At 36.7% G+C, this 22494-nt stretch overlaps 1 protein-coding gene across 1 annotated transcript in view; it reads left to right on the top strand.

Annotated features, from left to right (window-relative positions):
• The first annotated feature begins 602 nt into the window (after positions 1-602).
• Positions 603-22494, top strand: part of ROBO2 (roundabout guidance receptor 2) — a 1778513-nt gene continuing 1756621 nt past the window's right edge. Inside the window, exon 1 of the mRNA XM_050782129.1 lies at positions 603-1053. The gene's annotated coding sequence lies outside the window, so the exon portion shown is untranslated. The remainder of the gene's footprint in view (positions 1054-22494) is intronic.

Raw genomic sequence — 22494 nt, 5'->3', positions numbered from 1 at the left:
AGTCTCTTGATGTGTATTTGCTGATGGTCCTATTATCTTTGTTGGTTCAATTACACAGTACCATCCAAGATGCTACAACACATTATACACAGGGTATGGGTTGTGAGGGCTACAGTTTTCAGTTAGTATTCAGGCTCAGAAACTTAGAATCTCTGCGAACTTGAACAAGTTACTTAGTCTTGTTTTAAGACCTTCTTGTTTTAAAAGTTAGTCTCAGATTCTTAAAATATACAGTAGGGATGCTAGTAGTGCTCACAGAATTGTAGTAAAGATTAGCTGGGAAAAAAGAGACTATTAAACAGAGCCTGGTGTTCAGTAAGTATCAGTTGCCTTAGATTAGGAATCTGTGTTGTCATGATTAGAAGATTGCTGGTTTATGTTACAGATCTGTAAGTATAGTCAAAATATGTCAAAATAACAACCAGACAGAATCATATACCATTCCTTGAACATTTCATCCCAGAATCTAGCCAAATTAGCATCTCCATACAGACAATACTGTTAACACAGATATGTGCTCAAACCCCTCCTTCACTTTTCTGCGCTTGTACATTACTGGAGCTATTTAGGAAGAAGTCTGGGGTGATGGCTCGGTTAAGCTGAGTAGCCAGTTATGTATGTGATCTAGGAGGTGTTAGTGCTAGAGGGGCGCAGACGGTCGCCTCCTCCAGCTCGTTTCTGCAGTGGCCGCACAGGGCACATCGTAGCTCTGCTCCGGGAAGTCCGGTTTCTGGCGAGGGGCTTGTGCGCACCCTGGCCGGGAGGAGCCTGCAGCCCGCTCGTTAGCACCGCGCAGCTCGCGCCCGGAGGAGGCGGAAGGAGCCCTGCGCCACCGCCAGGAGGAGCGAGCGCGGCGGCTGCAGGCGCAGGAGGAAGAGGGAAGACAAGGAAGGACGGCTCCCGGGCGGAGTGGGAGAAATCCGGGAGCAGCCGGAGCAGCAGGTCCGGGGAGCGGTTCCGCGGCGCTGCGCCCGTTATTCGCACGGACGCTGCGGAGCTCCCGGGGCTGCCCAGTGCCCCTGCGGGGAGGCTGCCGTCTGAGCCTGACTCCGGGTGAGTTCAGTTCAGCACAGAGGTGAACCCAGGGGTCTCGAACCGGAGACGTGGAACTGGCGAGGCTGCTCAGCTCCCCCAGGCGCTGCTGCCTTTACGTGTCCCACATTCACGGAAGGTTTCGGCGGTGGCTGCACAGGCTGGGGGTGGGCGGAGGGGCGGTGGGTGGCTGCGATCCTCACGGCCAGCGTGGGGGCATTCGGATGGCATTAGCTGAAGTCAATGGGGTTTTAGGAAATGTCCCCAAAGGCACGCATTATATGTGTTTCTATACAAGCTTCTAAGACAGGAATTTGGTTTCTCGGATGCCCATTTTGGCCTTCTGTCCTTCCTTTTGCTTGCCTCATGCCCAGTTTTCCAAGCCAAGGAAAGGATTGGAAAGGCGTGGACGGAGAAGGTCTGGGCACAGAATGGGACGGGCCAGCCTTGGTCTCTAAGTTAGGGGGTGGGGTTGGCACTCTTCCTTTCCACCTAATTTACCAGGGAAAACCCTCAGAGTAACTTGAGGTTCCTTCGCTCTGTAACCTCCATAAGCTTATTAAAGGGAACTTCAGGCTCTCTAGACAGCCTGTGAAATGTGATGGCAATTTAGCTTAAAAGCCATGTTGGTTCACTTCATCTCCTCTTTATCCTTTGTTGCCAAATTGATACCTTTTTGGATTTTTTTAACATAAAGTTTAAGTGGCCAACTGACAGGAAATATTTCTTTTGAAAATTCTATGAGAAAAGTGATGAGTCAACATTGAGAGAAACGCAACTTTATTTTCTTGGGAAGAACTTTGGGGAAAGGGATTGATAGAGAAATTCTGGGCATGAAATTATGGACATTTCCCACAGAACTTCTTTCATTTATTTATTTTTTTACATTTGCTTCTTTTTTTTTTTTTTATCTCGTGTGTGTGTGTGTGTGTGTGTGTGTGTGTGTATCAGAGAGACAAAATTCCTTGGAGGTATTATGACTTTATTAGGTTTAGAAGTTTCTTTCTTACTAATAGCACTAATTTGTGATCATCATGATTATAAGAATTAACTAAGTGTTTTGCTTCTCTGTGTTTTGGGTCTTTTTTTTAAAAAAAATTCAATACTTACTTTGCGGGCCTTACTGAATACCTGTCAATAAAATCGGTGGGCATACGGTTAGTCACATGACCTACTGTGGATTTAATAGCAGGTAAGTATACAAACGATAAGTTTAGGAAATAAATGTCAGAATCCAAATTTAGGTGTGAAATTGAAATATCTTTCAAAATTAACCAAATTCTCTGTTAGGATCCAATGTCATTTTATGGTCAAGGGAGCTTAAAGGTTTCTCAAATTGAGATATATGTATCTACTTGGTTAATCAAAATGTAACATTTTATTTTCTTCTTTCTTTAATAACAGTTTGAATTCAACAAATAAAACTTGCGTATTTAATGTAAGGTTCTTTCACATATATTACTTCTCCAATTTTTAATAGAAATTTAAAGAGAAAAGTGATATTAATTCCACTTTGTAGATGAAGAGACTGTATCACAGAAGTGTTACTTTACCTCGATTTCTGTAATTATTATGTCATACACTTAGAAGTTGCATGTTATTATGGAACATATAAAATACATGAATGTTATAAAGAATTCAGACCTATGCTGTTTAACTTCAAGGTTAGTTCTTTACCTAAACAACTGCACATTGCACCACAATTGCACTACACTGAGACTACTGAAATAATTATATATGAACATGCTACATGAAAAAATACTGAAAACATTTATTCTTTTTTATTTTATTTCTTATTTTTCTGGTTTCTCTTTGATATAAAATATACTATAATTTTATGGAGTTATTTTCCATATTTAGATGCTCCTAATTTCCAAATAATTCCTAAACTCCTAAAAACTGTCCTGTGTCCTTCTTAATAAAAGTGGATTGACAGGGAGACTCAATTTTTTACTAAGAATATTCTTGGGATAATTTATGTCTTATAATCAAGATAAAGGCAGGCCACATTTAGTTGTATTTTTAAACCACCTAGTGTGAACTTGAAATGCAGACATAACTTGCTTTCAGGCTAAACTGCCAGGCTTCACAGTGAATAGTCTTTAAGATTCCATGGAAACATTGGCAGATATATCTAATGTATATCTGATGTAGGATTTATGAGAAAAGGAGAGGTAGAAACTGAATGCTCTTACATTTCATATGTGACCACATTCATAACACTTTATTGATAAGTCCTTTGGTGTCTGACATGGGCTGATACAAACAGGCTTCGTCAAGAGTTGAGGAAGAAAACAAAATCCCTGTAATACAGGCTTTTTGCTCCTTTTCTTTCTTAAGTGGTAATAGTTGATCCTACATAAGCTCTTAAAAAAATGAATTCCAAAGACAGTTTGTGAGTTTTTTGGAGGGAGGGTGCTGTTGTGTGTGTATGCATGCTCAACACAGGTTAGGGGTATAAGGAGAAGTTAAGCAAGAATATTGAATGCTAGCTGGGAAACTTTTTGGAGTCTCAAATACTTGGAAACAATTTTTTTACATTACATACATAAAATTCATAGTTACATTGGGGAACTAAGTATATTGTAGACAACTTTGCATCTGATTACAGGATTCCTTGTACATTTGTAGCTCAGGTATTCTGGAAGGAGTCAAGATAATTAGTTTTATGGCTCTTGCCCATGTGACCTGTTCCTTTCCCGTCCTGACATTAAAAGGATGACTTAAATTTTCTGGAATGTCAAAATTCTCTTTTCCCTCAGATCCTAAAAAATAATTCAAGCAGTGTATGTGTGATACTCACTGTCATTTCAACATTTCCAAGGAAAAGAATCCTCTTGAGAATGCTAAACAATGCCCTATATTTCTTCCATTGTAATTCTTTCAGATAGAGGGTTAGCTGAGTTAGGAAGAAGGGAGAGAGGGAGATAAGGAGAGAGATGACATTTTATCCCTCAGGAAAGAACAAGACCAATTGTATTCCTAATTTAGAAATATTATCCTACAAACATTCCTGAGCGAGAGGGCTTTGCACATACATTAAAGCAGAATATCTCCTCAACTTCTAGTTGTGCCATGTAGTGAGTTGGAAATAAGATGAGCAAGCCGAGATCATTTTTGTTGGAGAACTATGAGACCATATGAAATAGGTAACAGAGTTACCCCAGCTGGGGGCTAGAGGACTTGGAAGTTTCCTCCATAAATTTGCATTGTTAGTACAGGGTTGTTCCAGTGATCAGAGTCGTTAAAGCTCTAGAGTTTCTGTATAACTGTGTATACAGGCTGAGACAGCTCTGATGGCCCAGAAAAGCCTTTGGACAGAATCACTGGACATTGTCCGACCACATGTATGAGAATAGTGAATGCCAAGGAGTTGTGGGTAGCTCGGTGACAACTCTTGCTGAAGGAGTGTCATAAACATTCATTGCTGAAAGTGAAGTTTTTATTCACGTGTGTGATGCCTATTAGGTCATGCTTTCTTGGATATAAATTTGTAGAATATACGAATTAATTTTTGAACATCCTTTCTTAAAAGTACCATGTTCATGTAGTTGCTCATTTTAATATGAGTAGTTCAGATGGGACATAATATATTAGGGAGATGATTGAACATCCTAAGATCTAGTGTACATACCTTTGTTCATTATGAGATTCATCCCCTGTCTCCCTTTGCAGTGACATTAATGGCATAAGGGAGTATTAGATGAAATTTAATGCAGAAAAATATGGAGATATATGAATGGTAGATACGGCTGACAACCACCATTTTCGCTGAAGTTGTTTCAAAGCAAATAAATTTGGGATAAATTCATTTTATTTGCTCCTGAAGGGTAATTAAGAATAGGTAGGAAATGTGAAGAGGCTATAGCATTGACATTAAGAGAAGTTTTTGATTCTTAAAATAAGATACATTACACAGGAGTGAACAAACAGAAGATACTGAACAAATATTTTGTCATAAGTAAGTGAAGGATTATTCTGACTTGTTGAACTATGTTTTTAAATGTAAATTTCAACATTTAAATATTAAAACCTTAAATAATATTTAAATATTATAAAAGTTATAGAAAATTATATTTTCAATGCAAATATACACTTATAAGCTATATTGTAGATATGGGAGTAAACAATCCAATTACTGGCCGGGCGCGGTGGCTCAAGCCTGTAATCCCAGCACTTTGGGAGGCCGAGGCAGGTGGATCACGAGGTCAGGAGATGGAGACCATCCTGGCTAACACGGTGAAACCCCGTCTCTACTAAAAATACAAAAAATCAGCCGGGCGCGGTGGCGGCGCCTGTGGTCCCAGCTCCTCGGGAGGCTGAGGCAGGAGAATGGCGGGAACCCGGGGGCGGAGCTTGCAGGGAGCCGAGATCACGCCTCTGCACTCCAGCCTGGGAGACACAGCGAGACTCCATCTCAAAAAAAAAAACAAAAACAAAAAAACAAAAAAACAATCCAATTACTTTTTTACTGAGTGAAAATTTAGTTTTTTTTTTTTTTTTTTTTTTTTTGAGACGGAGTCTTGCTCTGTGGCCCAGGCTGGAGTGAGCGGCGCCATCTTGGCTCCCTGCAAGCTCCGCCCCCCGGGTTCCCGCCATTCTCCTGCCTCAGCCTCCCGAGGAGCTGGGACCACAGGCGCCGCCACCGCGCCCGGCTAGTTTTTGTGTTTTTAGTAGAGACGGGGTTTCACCGTGTTAGCCAGGATGGTCTCGATCTCCTGACCTCGTGATGCGCCCGCCTCGGCCTCCCAAAGTGCTGGGATTACAGGCTTGAGCCACCGCGCCCGGCCGAAAATTTAGTTTTTTAAAATTCTAACTGGAGCTAACAGTTCAGTATGATATATATTTTGAGTTTCAAAATTTGCAACCAAATAGGATAAATGTGTTGAACTGTACTTTTCTTGAAGAACTGTGATAAGAATGAGCAGTGAAAAAATTATAGCATACTTACCAGGGATCAAATACTTGCTTAGGGTTTAATAAGAAAAATCTCAGCTAATGCTAGAAATTGTGTACAGGATCTATCACAGACCCATGATTAAAATGGTCTCTTGTTAGCTATATGAGCTTGAAAACAAATGGTATAGCTTCTCTTTACTTCAATTGCTTCTTTTGTAAAATGGGGAGACCAGGAGAATGTAACTCAAAATTCTTTGTTAATGATTTGCTTCTTAGAGCAGTGCCAGATCCAATTAGGATTAGATTGTTATTTTTATTATTGATATTTGCCCTAGTTCTGCCTTTTATTGACTGTGTGAAATTGGTGAAGATTCCTTTCTGAAGCCTTGTTTCTTATCTACAAACTGGGAATAGAATGCCTGCTATGAAGAGTGGTTGTTAGTACATTAAAAAGGCTAGATATTTATTTATACATAAATTTATTTATATATACTCAGCACATGGTAGAAATTTGATAGTATTTTTTCTTGCCCTCCCATATATTACTGTGGAGATATCCCACATATTATGTCCAAGATTTTATTTTCCCCTCAAATGCAATGTCAGTCTTGCACAAAACATTCCCATCTCCAACTTCTCTTCTAATGTTCTGCAACCATTAAAGTATAGAAAACTAGAATGAGTATTTTTATAACTTTTGCTGTACTTAAGCATGTGGAGAGAAGAGTGCTAGATCACAGGACAAATTTTGATAAGAAAAGGGAAATATTTACACTACAAACAACTTACTTCTCCCCACGCTTAACAGTTTTATGCTGTCATTCTGTCAGCACCAAGTGAGATTTTCCTATTTAAATAGTTCTCTATTTGTGGTATGATAATTCATGTATGGACTTCATGTAATTAACATAAATATAATGGAGGGTTGAGAAATGGTTTATTTTTACCAAGAGGAAAAATATGTACACAATTTTTAAAAATATTGCTTTGAAAATCTTTAAAATTAACTTTGATTCAGTTGGCGGAAGGTAGCATCACAAACTCACTGCTAGTGGTATTCTTGAGAAGTAGTGTTTGAATTTTCTAGGTATTGTCCCAAGACTGGCTTAAAAGAATTTAATTTTAGATGTAAACTTTCTGCTTAACATGGAAGATTTTTCCATGAAAATATTAGCTCTGTCAGATACACGGGTGCTTAGGGGTAGCTGCATGGAATTATGGGAAGGGTGGAATAGAAAAAAAGTTTCATCTCTAAGTTACACATAATGGTGTAAGCATATTGATTGGACGATAATGATAATTACAGCAATAACATGATTGAAGGGGTAAGCGAGTAACATGTAACACAGTTACTAATGTCAATCCTGTGACTGAGGTTACCACTTCATTTCTCTTTTCTGGAACCCCTTAGGTTTGTTACTATTGTAGTTTATTTCCTTTTCTTATTGTAGTGGTGTGTTAGTTGTATTGCTGCTGCGCTAACAAATTACCGCACGTTTAATCACTTAAAACAACGCATATTTACTGTCTTACAGTTTCAAAGGTCAGAAGTCCAAAATCACTGTAATTAGGCTAAGCCAATGTGTCTGCGGTGTTGGTTCCTTCTCCAGGTGCTGAGGGAAGAATCCATTCTCTTGCCTTTTTCTGCTCCTAGTGGCACCTGTCTTCATTGTCTTTTGACCCATTCCTCCATTTTCAAGGTGCATTGCTTTTATTTCTGTTTCTGTTTCCGCATAGCCTCTTCCTTCAACTTTGAGTCCTCCTCTCTGCTTCATCTAAGGACTCCTGTGATAACTTCGGACTCACATGGATGATCTGGGATAATCACCTTGTCTCAAGATCCTTAACTTAATCATATCTACAAGTCCCTTTGGCTATGTAAGGCAGTACATTCCCAGGGCCTGGAGATTAGGCCAAGAACATCTTTTGGGACTGGTATGCATCCTATCACAAGTGGTAATAATATTTTTGTGCCTTGAGACCCTGAAATTAATGTGCTTGCTTACACGTGGAAACACAGTGTATCTGTGGGGGTAACAACTTATTTTTGAACCATTAGAAGGTATTGATGGGGAAGTTTTCATCTGACAACAGACACTGATAAATTAAATACCCTTAGATTTGTCAAATCTAACTTTAGTAAAATATAAGTAAAAGCATTTGCACTGCTCGGGTCAAAAATATTAATTAAACCCATTATTTATCAAGGCCAACACCTGGATTACTTAGGTTTAAATTCGAACATTATCCTCCATAGTGCTTATTTGTGAAGCTTAGTTCTTGTTTACAAAACCTCATCCATGTAAGAAAGCACGGAAAGATTGGTCGTTTCTTAACCTTTGCAGAACATACATTTTCAAAGGGATGTTAGACAGTAGCTCCATAGTAATTGATGCAGTTCACAAACATTCATTGTGAATATTTTATCTCATGAGTTATATCTATGATACTAATCATAAACTTCTAGAAGAAATTTAGCAATGGTCATGTCAGCCTTTCAAATCTTTCTGGAACCTGGAAGAGGACCATTGCATAAGATAGATTCATTTTCCCCTTTATTCCATTGTTGCCAGAGAGAACTTTAAATGCCCTGTTCAAATTAATTTAATGCAAATGAATTATTGCTGCCTCATAAGTAGTTTGTCCTTCATTTTTCTTAAAATTATATTGTAAATGGATGTGACATGCTTTACTAGTTGTTGTGCAGGGAGCATTGTCCTTCCTAAAAGCTCCCTCATTTGTCAAAATGAAGCCATTAAGAGTAAAGTAAATTATATTATCTGATCATAGTATTACAATTGACCTTAAAACCATAAATTTTATAATCAGTGCAAATTGCTGAATAGTGTTTGCAGTTGTAGAAATTTCAAAGGAAACCCTGATTGAGATACAAAGCTGCTATAATCATTTTAAAAATCTTTGTTTTTCTTTTACTTTGGAACAGTAGTGCAGTAAGTACAGAAACCTTCATCCAAATATTCTAAGTTTTTAAGTCTTTTTCATTTCTTTTAATATTGTAACATTTAACAATGTCAAAGAAAGTATAAATTTTCTGAAGATCAAGCTAAAAATAAGAGAGGTTGATGTAAATGAACATCAAATTAACAAGATTGATTATGAAAAGTAATTTCTGAAAAGGGCCAAAAATCCCTTTGCACATAAAGGCAAATGAATTTAGTGAAATAAGATGAAACTGGAATAAAGAACTCTACTGATGCTTAAGTAACTCTTCATGCGAATGAGTAACGTACATGCATATTTTTAGCTCCCAGTTTCAGAGAGACAGTAGTTGTACAATAAATGGTCCTTTCCTGCTATTAAGGAAGCCCCTCCTCCTCCAGTCATGCTATTCCTCAGAGCAAGCACTTCAACTGAGTTTTCAGCCATCGTAAGTTAGAAGGATGGTACGATAGACTGCGTGTACATATGGCCCTCATTAGCAGGCCAACTGTTCCTTTCACCCACCCACGTCACTGGGGACATATGGCATTACTTTGACTGTGGAAACAAGTGTGTGTGGACATATCTTGGTACGAGTATGAGACTGTTGATTGTCTTTCTCTGTCGCTCATGCAACCAACTGTCTCTCCTCGTGGGAATCATATTATCCATAACACTAGATTTGAGGATGATTAATGATGTTGCTGTTATTATTAACTGAATTTGCCTCTCCAGTTTGATCACAAAACCAGTGAATGTTTGCTTATGGAACATGTAAAGCTTATAGAAGATAGAAAGCTTACAGAAAGAAAGATGGCTTTTCTAAGCGTAAGAGTCAAGTCTTTTTCAATCAAAAACTAACTCATTCAAAAATTCAAGAATTATGTAAAACTAGAAGAGCAGAGGGTTCAGAAATGCTATTGAGATCATTTGTTATAAAATAGCCAATAATGAAATGTTATAATGAGTCTGTTGTTGTTAGTCGTGACTATGTGGAGAAAATAATGAGAAAATATAAGATAGGCTGGAATGAAGAGAGTCATCTGATCCCAGCATAATTCATTTTAGACAGTTCACAGTATTGTAACTTTTTAAAAAATATATTAATTTTTTCAATACTGTGAATTCTGAATTTGCAATATGAGACTTTTCAATACTTGCAACAAGTGTGTATTTTTCAGTGGTGGTTCCAGAACTCCCTGTCGGGCTTTCAAGCTGCATTCTGATAAGAAGACGAGACGAGAGGGCTTATGTTGAGGTGACGTTTGCACAGGACTTGGTTTAGGTAACATACATCACTGATGCACAGAGAAGAGTGGCTGGTGTTGGTGAAGATTATAGGGGAGATAATAACACTGAAAGGCACCTTTTGCTACCTTTGCTGGCCTATTTGTATATTCAGGTGTCTAGCATATTTCTTGTATAATTACATAGTAATTTCACATACTACATTAAGAAAATATGAACAATTTTTACTAAAATCATGTTTTCTAAATATTAAGTAAATAAAACCAAGATTTGGATAGGTAACATTTATAAAAACAGTATCGTTAGATATCCCGGCCCGCGGGATAGTCAGAGCAGGCCCTGGAGGAGGGGGTGGGAATTTGGGGAACAAGAGACACGAGAAATGGAGACAAGACAGTGCTCTGATCAAGTCTCGTTTAATGGCGGTAATGCAGTGCCTTATATACACTTGGAGGGGAAGGGGTTGGGCCAGAGGCGGAGATGATCTCATCGCAGAGGGCGTGACCAAGTAGGTATTGGTTTCTCTGGTCGAAGGTCATGTTGCACCTGAGCTGTCAGTTGGTAATTTTCCCGGGCACGGGATGGTGCCTGTGCTACAAAGTAACAATTTTCGTCGTCGCGGGGGGGGGGGGGGGGGGGGGGAACAAGTGAAGAAGAAGCAGGAAGAGCGCCATCTATTATGAGGTATTGATACAAAAGGGAAACAACAAATCTAGGGAGGAGGTAGAAGGTGGAAAGGAATAGAGCTCCGGCGTTTAATCATTAATTATTATTTGCTATGGCCGGGGCGCGCAGCTCCGGACAGTTAGATAGATATAGATGATGTTTTTTTATCTGTATCTGTAGAGATGATAAATTTTCAAAACGCTTTTGAATATCATTTGTACTACAAAGTCTCATTTCAGTTTCAGTGCCATGGCACATTGATTAATCACCACTAAAGCAGTACATGAAATATTTGGCAACATAGGTATCAAGATATCTGATAATGGTGATTGATGGACAGAACACAGCCCCATTATTGTTACGCACTGGCCTTGAGAACTTTAGTTTTCATCTTCTTTCACCTTGATAGAGAACAAACTAACAGCTTTTTTCTTTCACCTTGCTGGAGAACAAACTAAAGACTTCAAATCATCTGATCCATCAAAAAAATTATTTTCTTGAAACTCACTGATTTATTTATTTATTGTTTTGGGGGAGCACTATTATTTGCCATGGTAAAATATCAAATGATCAATGTGTTATACCAACATGGCAGCTCAGATGGTAGGCCACAGAATGAAAACAAACGGGTTTACTATCAAGAATTGTACTATATTGCTTTTATTGACAGAAAAAGTGTATAGATAATTTTATTCAGAGATTTTCTGTGAATTATTTTGATAAGTGTACACATATATTTATAACAGAACTTTCTTTGTCAAGTGTGTGCCGACACACATATTCATACAAAATCAATCTTAGAGATCTTACTCAAAGATTGAATTTCTTAAAGTGATTGTTCCAAATATGTATAATTTATGGCAAAAAAATCACAAAATGGCAATAAAAGGAGGCATAAAACTGAAAATAATGGTTAAAAACACCTGTAAATGAATAATTGATTTTGATTTAAATTTTCTTTAGTTCTTAGCTTATGAAATGAATATAAATGAAAGTATTATGCAAAACACCTCTGTTGTATATGCATGTACATATATGTGTTACAAATACAAAACTGATGGCATATATGTACATCATGCAAATGAGGGCATGTTTATATATATATATATATATATATATGCACGCACACATATTTTATACTTTCATTTTTTTAACTTTTACTTTAAGTTCTGGGATACATGTGCTGAACATGCAGGTTTGTTACATAGGTATACATGTGCCATGATAGTTGCTGCACCTATCAACCCGTCATCTAGGTTTTAAACTCTGCATGCATTAGCTATTTGTCCTAATACTCTCCCTCCCCTTTCCTCCCATCTGCCGACAGGCCCCAGTGTGTGATGTTCCTCTCCCTGTGTCCACATGTTCTCATTGTTCAGCTCCCACTTATGAGTGAGAACATGCAGTGTTTAGTTTTCTGCTCCTGTGTTAGTTTGCTGAGGATGATGGTTTCCAGCTTCATCCATCTACAAAGGACATGAACTCATCCTTTTTTATGGCTGTGTAGTATTCCATAGTGAATATGTGCCACATTTTCTTCATCCAGTCTATCATTGAGGGCATTATATTGGTTCCAAGTCTTTGCTATTGTAAATAGCACCACAATAAACATATGTGTACGTGTGTCTTTATAGTAGAATGATTTATAATCCTTTGGTTATATACCCAGTAATGGGATTGCTGGGTCAAATGGTATTTCTGGTTCTATATCCTTGAGGAATCACCACATTGTCTTCCACAATGGTTGAACTATTTTACACTCCCACCAACAGTATAAAAGTGTTCCTATTTCTCTGCATCTTCTCCAGCATCTGTTGTTTCCAGACTTTTTAATGATCACCATTCTAACTGGTGTGAGATGGTATGTCATTGTGGTTTTGATTTGCATTTCTGTAATGACCAATGATATAATGAACTTTTTTTCATATGTTTATTGGCCGCATACACGTCTTCTTTTGAGGAGTGTCAGTTCATATCCTTTGCCTACTTTTTGATGGGGTTGTTTTTTTCTTGTAAATTTGTTTGAGTTCCTTCTAGATTCTGGATATTAGACCTTTGTCAGATGGATAGACTGAAAAATTTTTCTCATATTTCGTAGGTTGCCTATTCACTCTGGTGATACTTTATTTTACTGAGCAGAAGCACTTTAGTTTAATTAGATTCCATCTATCAGTTTTGGCTATTGTTTCAAATGCTGTTGGTGTTTTAGTCATGAAGTCTTTGCCCACACCTATGTCCTGAATCATATTGCCTAGGTTTTTTTCTAGGGTTTTTATAGTTTTAGGTTTTACATTTATGTTTTTAATCCATCTTGAGTTAATTATTTTGTAAGGTGTAAGGACAGGGTCCAGTTTCTCTTTTCTGCATATGGCTCACCAGTTTTCCCAGCACCATTTATTAAATAGGGAATCCTTTCCCCATTGCTTGCTCTTGTCAGGTTTGTTGAAGATCAGATGGTTGTAAATGTGTGGTGTTATTTCTGAGGTCTCTGTTCTGTTTCTGTCTATATATCTGTTTTTGTATTAGCACCATGCTGTTTTGGTTACTGTAGCTTTGTAGTATAGTTTGAAGTCAGACAGCGTGATGCCTCCAGCTTTGTTCTTTTTGCTTAGGTTAGTCTTGGCTCCTCAGGCTCCTTTTTGCTTCCATATGAAATTTAACGTAGTTTTCTTCTAGTTCTGTGAAGAAAGTCAACGGTAGCTTGATGGGAATAGCATTGAATCTATAAATTACTTTGGACAATATGGCCATTTTCACAATATTGAGTCTTCCTATCCATGAGGATGGAATGTTTCTCTATATGTTTGTCTCCTGTCATTTCCTTGAGCACTGGTTTGTAGTTCTCCTTGAAGAGGTCCTTCATGTCCCTTGTACATTGTATTCCTAGGTATTTTGTTTTCTTTATAGCAATTGTGAATGGGAGTTCACTCATGATTTGACTCTCTGCTTGTCTATTATTGGTGTATAGGAATGATTGTGATTTTTGCACATTAATTTTATATCCTGAGACTTTGCTGAAGTTGCTTATCAGGTTAAGGAATTTTTGGACTGAGGTGGCGGCATTTTGTAAATATACAATCATGTCATCTGCAAACAGAGGCAATCTGATTTCCTCTCTTCCTATTTGAATACCTTTTGTTTCTTTCTCTTGCTTGATTGCCCTGGCCAGAACTTCTACTATGTGAAATAAGAGTGGGGAGAGAGAGCATCCTTCTCTTGTGCCAGTTTTCAAAGGGAATGCTTCCAGCTTTCGGCCATTTAGCATGATATTAGCTATGCATTTGTCATAAATAGCTCTTATTATTTTGAGATATGTTCCATCAATACCTAGTTTATTGAGAGTTTTTAGTATGAGGGGTGTTGAATTTTATCAAAGGCCTTTTCTGCATCTATTGAGATAATCATGTGGTTTTTGTCATTGGTTCTGTTTAAGTGATGGATTACGTTTATTGATTTGCCTATGTTGAACCAGCCTTGCATGCCAGGCATGAAGCCAACTTGATCGTAGTGGATAAGCTTTTTGATGTGCTGCTGGATTCACTTGCCAGTATTTTATTCAGGATTTTCGCGTTGATGTTCATCAGTGATATTGGCCTGAAATTTTCTTTTTTTATTGTGTCTCTGCCAGGTTTTGGAATCAGAATGATGCTGGCCTCATAAAATGAGTTAGGGAGGAGTCCCTCTTTTTCTATTGTTTGGAATAGTTTCAGAAGGAATGGTACCAGCTCCTCTTTGTACCTCTGATAGAACTCGGCTGTGAATACATCTAGTCCTGGTCTTTTTTTGGTTGGTAGGCTAGTAATTACTGCCTCAATTTCAGAAATTGTTATTGGTCTATTCAGGGATTTGACTTCTTCCAGGTTTAGTCTTGGGAGGGTGTATGTGTCCAGGAATTTATCCATTTCTTCTAGATTTTCTAGTTTATTTGTGTAGAGGTGTTTACAGTATTCTCTGATAATAGTTTGTTTTTCTGTGGGATCAGTGGTGATATCCCCTTTATCGTTTTTTAATGTGTCTATTTGATTTTTCTCTCTTTTCTTCCTTATTAGTCTGGCTACTGGTCTATCTATTTTGTTAATCTTTTCAAAAAAACCCACTCCTGGATTCATTGATTTTTTTGAAGGTTTTTTCGTGTTTCTCTCCCATTCAGTTCTGCTGTGATCTTAGTTATTTCTTGTCTTATGCTAGGTTTTGAATTTGTTTGCCTTTGCTTCTTTTGATTGTGATATTAGGGTATCTATTTTAGATCTTTCCCACTTTCTGATGTGGGCATTTAATCCTATAAATTTCCCTCTAAACACTGTTTTACCTGTGTCCCAGAGATTCTGGTACGTTGTGTCTTTGTTCTCATTGGTTTCAACAAACTTATTTATTTCTGCCTTAATTTTGCTATTTACCCAGTAGTCATTCAGAAGCAGGTTGTTCAGTTTCTATGTAGTTGTGCAGTTTTGAGTGAGTTTCTTAATTCTGAGTTCTAATTTGATTACACTGTGGTTTGAGAGATTATTATTTTCATTCTTTTGCCTTTGCTGAGGAGTGTTTTACTTCCAATTATGTGGTTGATTTTAAAATAAGTGCTATGCAGTACTGAGAATAATGTATATTCTGTTGATTTGGGGTGGAGAGTTCTGTAGATATCTATGAGGTCTGCTTGGACCAGGGCTGAGTTCAAGTCCTGAATATCCTTGTTAATTTCCTGTCTTGTTGATCTGTCTAATATTGATAGTGGGTTGTTGAAGTTTCCCACTATTATTGTGTGGGAGTCTAAGTCTCCTTGTAGGTCTCTAAGAACTTGTTTCATGAATCCTGATGCTCCTGTATTTGGTGCATATATATTTAGGATAGTTAGCTCTTCTTGTTGCATTGATCCCTTTACTACTATGTAATGCCCTTCTTTGTCTTTTTTTATCTTTGTTGGTTTAAAGTCTGTTTTATTAGAGACTAGGATTGCAACCCCTGCCTTTTTGTTGTTGTTGTTTTTGTTTATTTTCCATTTGCTTGGTAGATCTTCCTCCATCCCTTTATTTTGAGCCTGTGTGTCCTTGCAAGTGAGATGGGTCTCCTGAATACAGAACACTTATGGGTATTGACTCTTTATCCAATTTGCCAGTCTATGTCTTTTAATTGGGACATTTAGCCCATATAGATTTACGGTTAATATTGTAATGTGTGAATTTGATCCTGTCATCATGATGCAGGTGGTTATTTTGCACGTTAGTTGAAGCAGTTTCTTCCTAGTTTCATTGGTTTTTATATTTTGGTGTGTTTTTGCAGTGGCTGGTACTGGTTTTTGCTTTCCATATTTAGTGTTTCCTTTAGGAGCTCTTGTAAGGCAGGTCTGGTGGTGACTAAATCTCTCAGCATCTGCTTATCTGTAAAGGATTTTATTTCTCATTCACTTATGAAGCTTAGTTTGGCTGGTTATGAAATTCCATACGTACATCATGAAAATGAGTGCATATGATATACATACATACACACACAAACACACACTGCATACTTTCATTTTTACGTCCATTACTTTTCTGATTTCATCAGCAGCCAACTAAAGATAATAGAAAAAAATTGGTACTTTGATCTTTCATGTTCTGCATCTTCCAGCTTCACACTTATAGTTTTCTATTTTTGTTATTGTGATCAGAATGAAAATATATACTATGGAATCAGAATCAGGTCAGAATCAGCAAATATACTATAATGTTTGTACATGCTTTCAATGCAGTTTGTCTTTGCAAAGGGTGTGTATGTTTCTATGGACATGTGCATGTGCACAAGTGTGTAAACAAGTGTTTTATTCATGACGGAGAAAGGCTGGTTAAAATTATTCTGAGTGAGGTAGCACCACTGCAACAGATAATGAGGTACCTAGCTGTAAAATCATTCAACATGTTTCCAAGCATCTACTCAGTATCTGGCACAATGTTAAGTAGTAGAAATATAATTGTAAGCAAAATTCAGCTTCTACCCTTGGTGGTATATGTGTAGAACAAATTGGTAAAGCTGGAGTACATTTCAGAACCAAAAGCAGTTTCTGTATAGTTCCCACTTCATCAAGACCATGTTAGATACTACTCATACACTTAAGTCACAAGGTAGCAATTCTTCCATCCACCCTTTTACAGGGTGGTGGTGGGGAAGCAGAGCTGACTGTCATGCTTGAATTCACATAATTTCATAATTAAGTAATTTCATGTTACATAATCTCAATAAACCTAAAATCCGATATATGATAAAGATGGTCTTTCAAATCAGTGGATAAGTGATAAACAGTTCATAAAATGGTGTTCAGATAATTGGCTATATGTATTTTATAGTTGCGCAAAGCTATAGTATGTCATTCATAAATACTAATTTCAGAGTAGATGTCAAATACACTTTTTCAAAATATAAAGAAAAAATGCATAGACAAATATTACTTGCAACATTATGGTTAAAATTAAATATCCAAACATAGCCCTAACCAATGACAGAAATTTTTTAAAAAAATATTTACAGATTGGGATTTGTTAAAATATAAAGCTTTTCTATTCCAGAGGATACCATGAATAAGTGTAAAAAGCAAATGTTAAATCAGCAGCAAGTATTTGCAATTCACTTGACATATTTAAAATACGAGTAGTTCCAACAAATCATAAATAAATGATTAGTAGTCCAACAAAAAAAGACAAAGTACATTGACAGGAAACTGTATGAAACTCATGAACACTAAATGTATTAGATTCTCTATTGTTAAACAAAATGCAAAAACAATAGAGAGCATTATCTATATGGAGTTAATATTTTAACAAAATTATATTATTAATTTTACCCATGTTATAAGTAAATACATATATCCAAAAACCCTTATTTTCTCTGAAAGTTGTCACTTATGAGTCTATTTTTACAATGTTTAAAGAATAGTAATTCATTAACTTTAATAAATAGGTATTCATAGTGAGGGAAAACAGACATTTCCATAATTTTTCTTCTGTTTCTAATAGAGTAGATAATAGGAAAATAATGAAAAATGCATGTTCATATCTGGATAGTATGTATTCCATTAGTTCTTTTAAACTTTTGCATTCTCAAAACTATATTGATACCTCAAACATACCCTTTGCTGTTGAAAGCAGCCTTTATATAAGTATAAAGACACACATATCCCTTTCCCTAAATCTTATATAAGACAAGGGCCTAGATGCCTATCAGAAAATATATTTCAAGAATGCTTTTTTTTAGTAGTTCCTGTGGCCTTATACAGGAAGATTTGTTTTTTAAACATACACATAGTTTTTGATGCACATTTTTATTGGAAAGAACTTTTATTTCCTTAAATGTTTTGTTGTCTAAGTGTGATAAGTATCCTGCAGTGGAATTCAGTGGAACAGATGCTTATTGTGATATATGAGATGAACTTGCTTCCCTAAGCATGCATGGGCATGAAATGCATCTGGCTTCCGTACATAAAAGTCAATTATGTTTCCAAATGTGTTTCTGCATTTACACAGACGTTTAGGGGCAGACACCCTACTATTCCCTCAAAAGGCAGCTCTGCTTAATTATGAAGCTCAAGTTAGACTAGAAGTTGGAACGTACTAAATTCCACATTGCAGACAGAGCCTCAGCAGGTGATGTCACCACTGCATACTAAGGTGGCAAGTCCTCAGAGAAGTCACTTATCACCTTACCGTGGAGAAAAATAACTGTGTGCAGAACATAAGAAGATGTTGTAGAGTACAATGAAGTGTGCAAACCTGTGTAATACATACCAGATGAAATCCAGTTCAGAGGAGGAAATAAGGGTAGGCTCAGGAAAACAAATAAATGAAGATACGCTTTAAAAAATAGGACTTAATATAAACAGTCATGAGAATAAAGACGATTGCTAAGCACGTAGGAAACACAAACCAGGCTTTTAGGAAGGGGTCTGGCACATGTGTGCACTGGTAGGCGGTGTAATGTGCGGAAATCTGGCCTTTTGTGGCATAGCAACTAAAGTTCCTTTTCTATTGTCCAGATTACCTTAAATATTCCTTTATAAAGTAATGTTTTTAAAAGTCCATCTACTGTGCACAATGTGTTAACATTGAGGACATGAAATTTATCTGGAATATACTAAAACTTTAATCAATCGAATAGGACCAAAGCTTTTAACATAGTTTTTTTAGATAAATCATTATAATGTATTATTTCCTTGCCATAGATAATGCATGATACATAACTTTACCTTTTTGTCCGTTACTTAGTGTGTAGGTAGAATAATGACCCCCAGTAGGATCACTTTTTGAATATGTTGTTAGGCAGCATGGGAGCATTATGGTTGCAGGTGGATTTAAGATTGCTAATCACTTGATTTTAAAATGGAGAGATTATCCTGAATTATCTAGGTGGGCCCACTGTAGTCACAAAGAAACTTAAAACAGGAAGGCCGAAAGACCAGAGTGAGTAGAAGAGCTTGGGGAAACTGAAGCAGAAGTTGAAGTGGTGTGCTTCGTAGATGGAGGCAGAGGCCAAGAGCTCGGGGATACCTGTGACCTCTCAAATCTGGTGAAGGGAAGAAAATGAATTATTTCCTGGAATCTGCAGACAAAATATAGACTTAATGATAACTTGATTTTAGCACACTAAGACCCATTTTGGACTTCTGACCCCCAGAAGTATAAAGAAAAAAAATGTGTTGTTTTAAGCCTCTGAGTTTGTGTTAATTCATTATAATAGCAGTAAGAAACTAACACAGTAAGATGGCTTTTATTTTTCTCTATTTGATGTATAGAATTGAATTGGATATTCTAGGAAGTATTGGGAATTTATTTTCTTAAGATAGTTCTTCATATTAGAATAATGAGAATCACTGAGTAATTAAGTATTCTATTTTATGAAGGATGATTATATAAACAGTATGAAGGTTAAAAAACGGGAGGGGTTGGCTGGGCACAATGGTTCATTCATGTAATCCCAGCACTTTGGGAGGCCCGGCAGGCAGATTGCTTGAGCCCAGGAGTTTCAGATCAGCCTGAGCAACATGGTGAAACCCCATTTCTACAAAAAATACAAACATTAGCCAGATATGGTGGCTAGCGCTTGTAGTCCTAGCTGCTCAGGAGGCTGCGGTGGAAGATCTGAGCCCGGGAGGTGGAGGCTGCAGTGAACTGTGATTATGCCACTGCACTCCAGTGTGGGTGACAGAATGAGTCCCTGTCTCCATTAAATAAATAAATAAATAAATAAATAAATAAATAAATAAATTTAAAAAGGGGAGGGTATCTTTTGAAGGCTACTAAAGTCATCTAAGTGTCCTCTGATTATAGGAGGCTGGGATGGTGCATGGAAGGTTGTGTCGAATAACCTGATACTCTTTCTGAAACTACAGAAGCATTAATAATTTTAGCCTGAGAGTGCTATAATCTGGGATATTTTGGTCCAGCATTCCCAGGGAGGGTTGAAGTTTTGAGAGTAGCTGGAGTTATTTGAATTGAACACCAGAATATGAGGCAAATGGATACTCAATTATAATTCAATTTCTACTCTTTATTTTAGGTAGATATTTGCCAGCTACTTATGTGTGGGACATTATGGTAAGTAATGCACCCATAGTGTAGTGGCAGAAGCAGATGAAAAGTACTACAATAGTCATATAGATGAGGTACTGGAAAGGAGCAGAGTTGAAAAATGGGGGATAGTTGACAGTTTTCCAGCGTCATAGGATTAAAACCAAATAGGATTAAAAAGATTCAATTCACTCAAGATGTCTAACTTGGTAATAGGTCAGAAAACTAAATTTGTCATATTTTCTTAAAACTAAACAAAAATGTTCCTTTTAATAAAAAACTGTAGTACACCTTCGGATTAGATTTTTCTTTATATTCTGTAAACTGCTTACAGTAAAACAAAAAAAAAATCTGACAAATATGATGGTCCTTAAATCTTGTAGGTGTATGAAGTTCATCCAAAGAATAGAGGTTTTGCTAGGAAGGCCCTAAGCAAAGAATCAAATTTCCTTTTGCAAGAAATAAAATTCTTAAAAGTTCCCTGCACCTTGCAATTAATAGCACAACGTTATTTATTTAAATTTTAACTTTAAAGTTCAGGGGTACAAGTGCAGCTTTGTCACATAGGTAAGCTTGTGTCATGCGGGTTTGTTGTACAGATTATTTCATCACACAGGTATTAAGCCTAATATCTGTTAGTTGTTTTTCCGATCCTTATAACAAATATTACCCCCATAAAGTTTTATGGTTACTTTTTTCTTATCTTCTGATTAATGCCTTTAGATTCACAAATTGAAATTATTTTTCAGTAGTTTAATTCCCTCTAGAAGGTTTAAAAAATGTTTCCTAATTTCCTAAATCTTCTTTCTTTGTTAGTCTTCTAAAAAACTGTATTAAATAGAATTCATGTGCTCAGATACACTTTCACTAAAAGCATATCTTCAACATTTGACCTGTTTAAAAGTTCTTAAGGTGTTAAGGAACATTATGTATCAGAGTTTATGGCATTTGATTAATCTGAATAAATCTTGGCAGCAAATTGAATTCAGCAAAAGTAACAGTGATAAATCAAAGATCAATATTTGAAATGTCTCCATCAAACATTTTAAAACAATTTTTAAGTTCACTAATTTGAGTCATTACACTTGGCCCTAATATAGTAGATTTTTAAATGAAGTTCTGTCAAACTTGGCAGATATCATATACCAACTTTTAATAGTCGTAACAATTCCTGTACCTCATTTGGAAAAAGATTATTTCCAGAGCATCAGTGCTTTGACCAGAAAGGCATTTATTATTCTGTAACACTTTTCGTGAGAAATTAGCATGATTTATCATTTGAGTACGCTCTCTCAGATAGGATTCTAATATTTGGGTGTGAATAAAACTTCAGGGCATTGAAAGTAGCTGGAGGATAGACAATAGGGCGATTATCCTCTCTTGTCATTCTGTATCAAGGTCCTCTTTAATTATTGGCCTGAACAGCTATCACTTTATGGTGAAAACAAACTGCTTGGATATAGCGTTAAAGGTTGAAATAATGAATTATACATAAATCTATTTAGTTCAGTTATATTCTGTTGAATTGGAAAAAATCCAATTTTTAAATTTCTCTGCATTTCTTGAAGTTAGGAATAAAATCTGGGGTGGGGTCTCCTGAAATAATGAGGTCTAGAATAATTTCTGTTGTTAAATTTACTTTTGAGCAGGATAAGTCAACTAAAATCAATATGAATGGAACCTTCAGTGTACCACTTAAGATAATTAATCTTTGAGAGGTTAGGTAAGTATTACAAGGTAATTTACCTAATTAGCAATGAAGCCAACCAATGTTTAGATTTCTTAACTTTAAGACTGTTGCTCATATAGTCGCGTAAACTATATCTTCCACATAGTCACAGGCAATCACAAGCTAACACGAGCAGGTAGCACAAAATATGTGTTCCACACAGAATGCAGAACAAAAAAAGACACTTTTACAATCCTTTTCCCTTTTCCAAATTCACATTTTAAAAGTTTCTTGTGGAATTTCCCAAATGCCAGCATGGCCACAAATAATAGAGATTGATGACTGAGACCTCTAATGAGAAACACTTAGAATTATGCTAAACAAGGAACATTCTATACTGATTTAACAAATTCTCCTCTTTCTACTTATAGTTTCTCCAAAAATAAAAGGTAACATGTTTGTCATGTTACGAGTCTGTATAGAAAAAGTGTGATAACTGAAGAACAGACACAC

Source organism: Macaca thibetana, chromosome 2 (assembly GCF_024542745.1).
Source record: "Macaca thibetana thibetana isolate TM-01 chromosome 2, ASM2454274v1, whole genome shotgun sequence".
NCBI classification, from domain to species: Eukaryota; Metazoa; Chordata; class Mammalia; order Primates; family Cercopithecidae; genus Macaca; species Macaca thibetana.
This window is presented reverse-complemented; position numbering and strand designations above follow the sequence as displayed.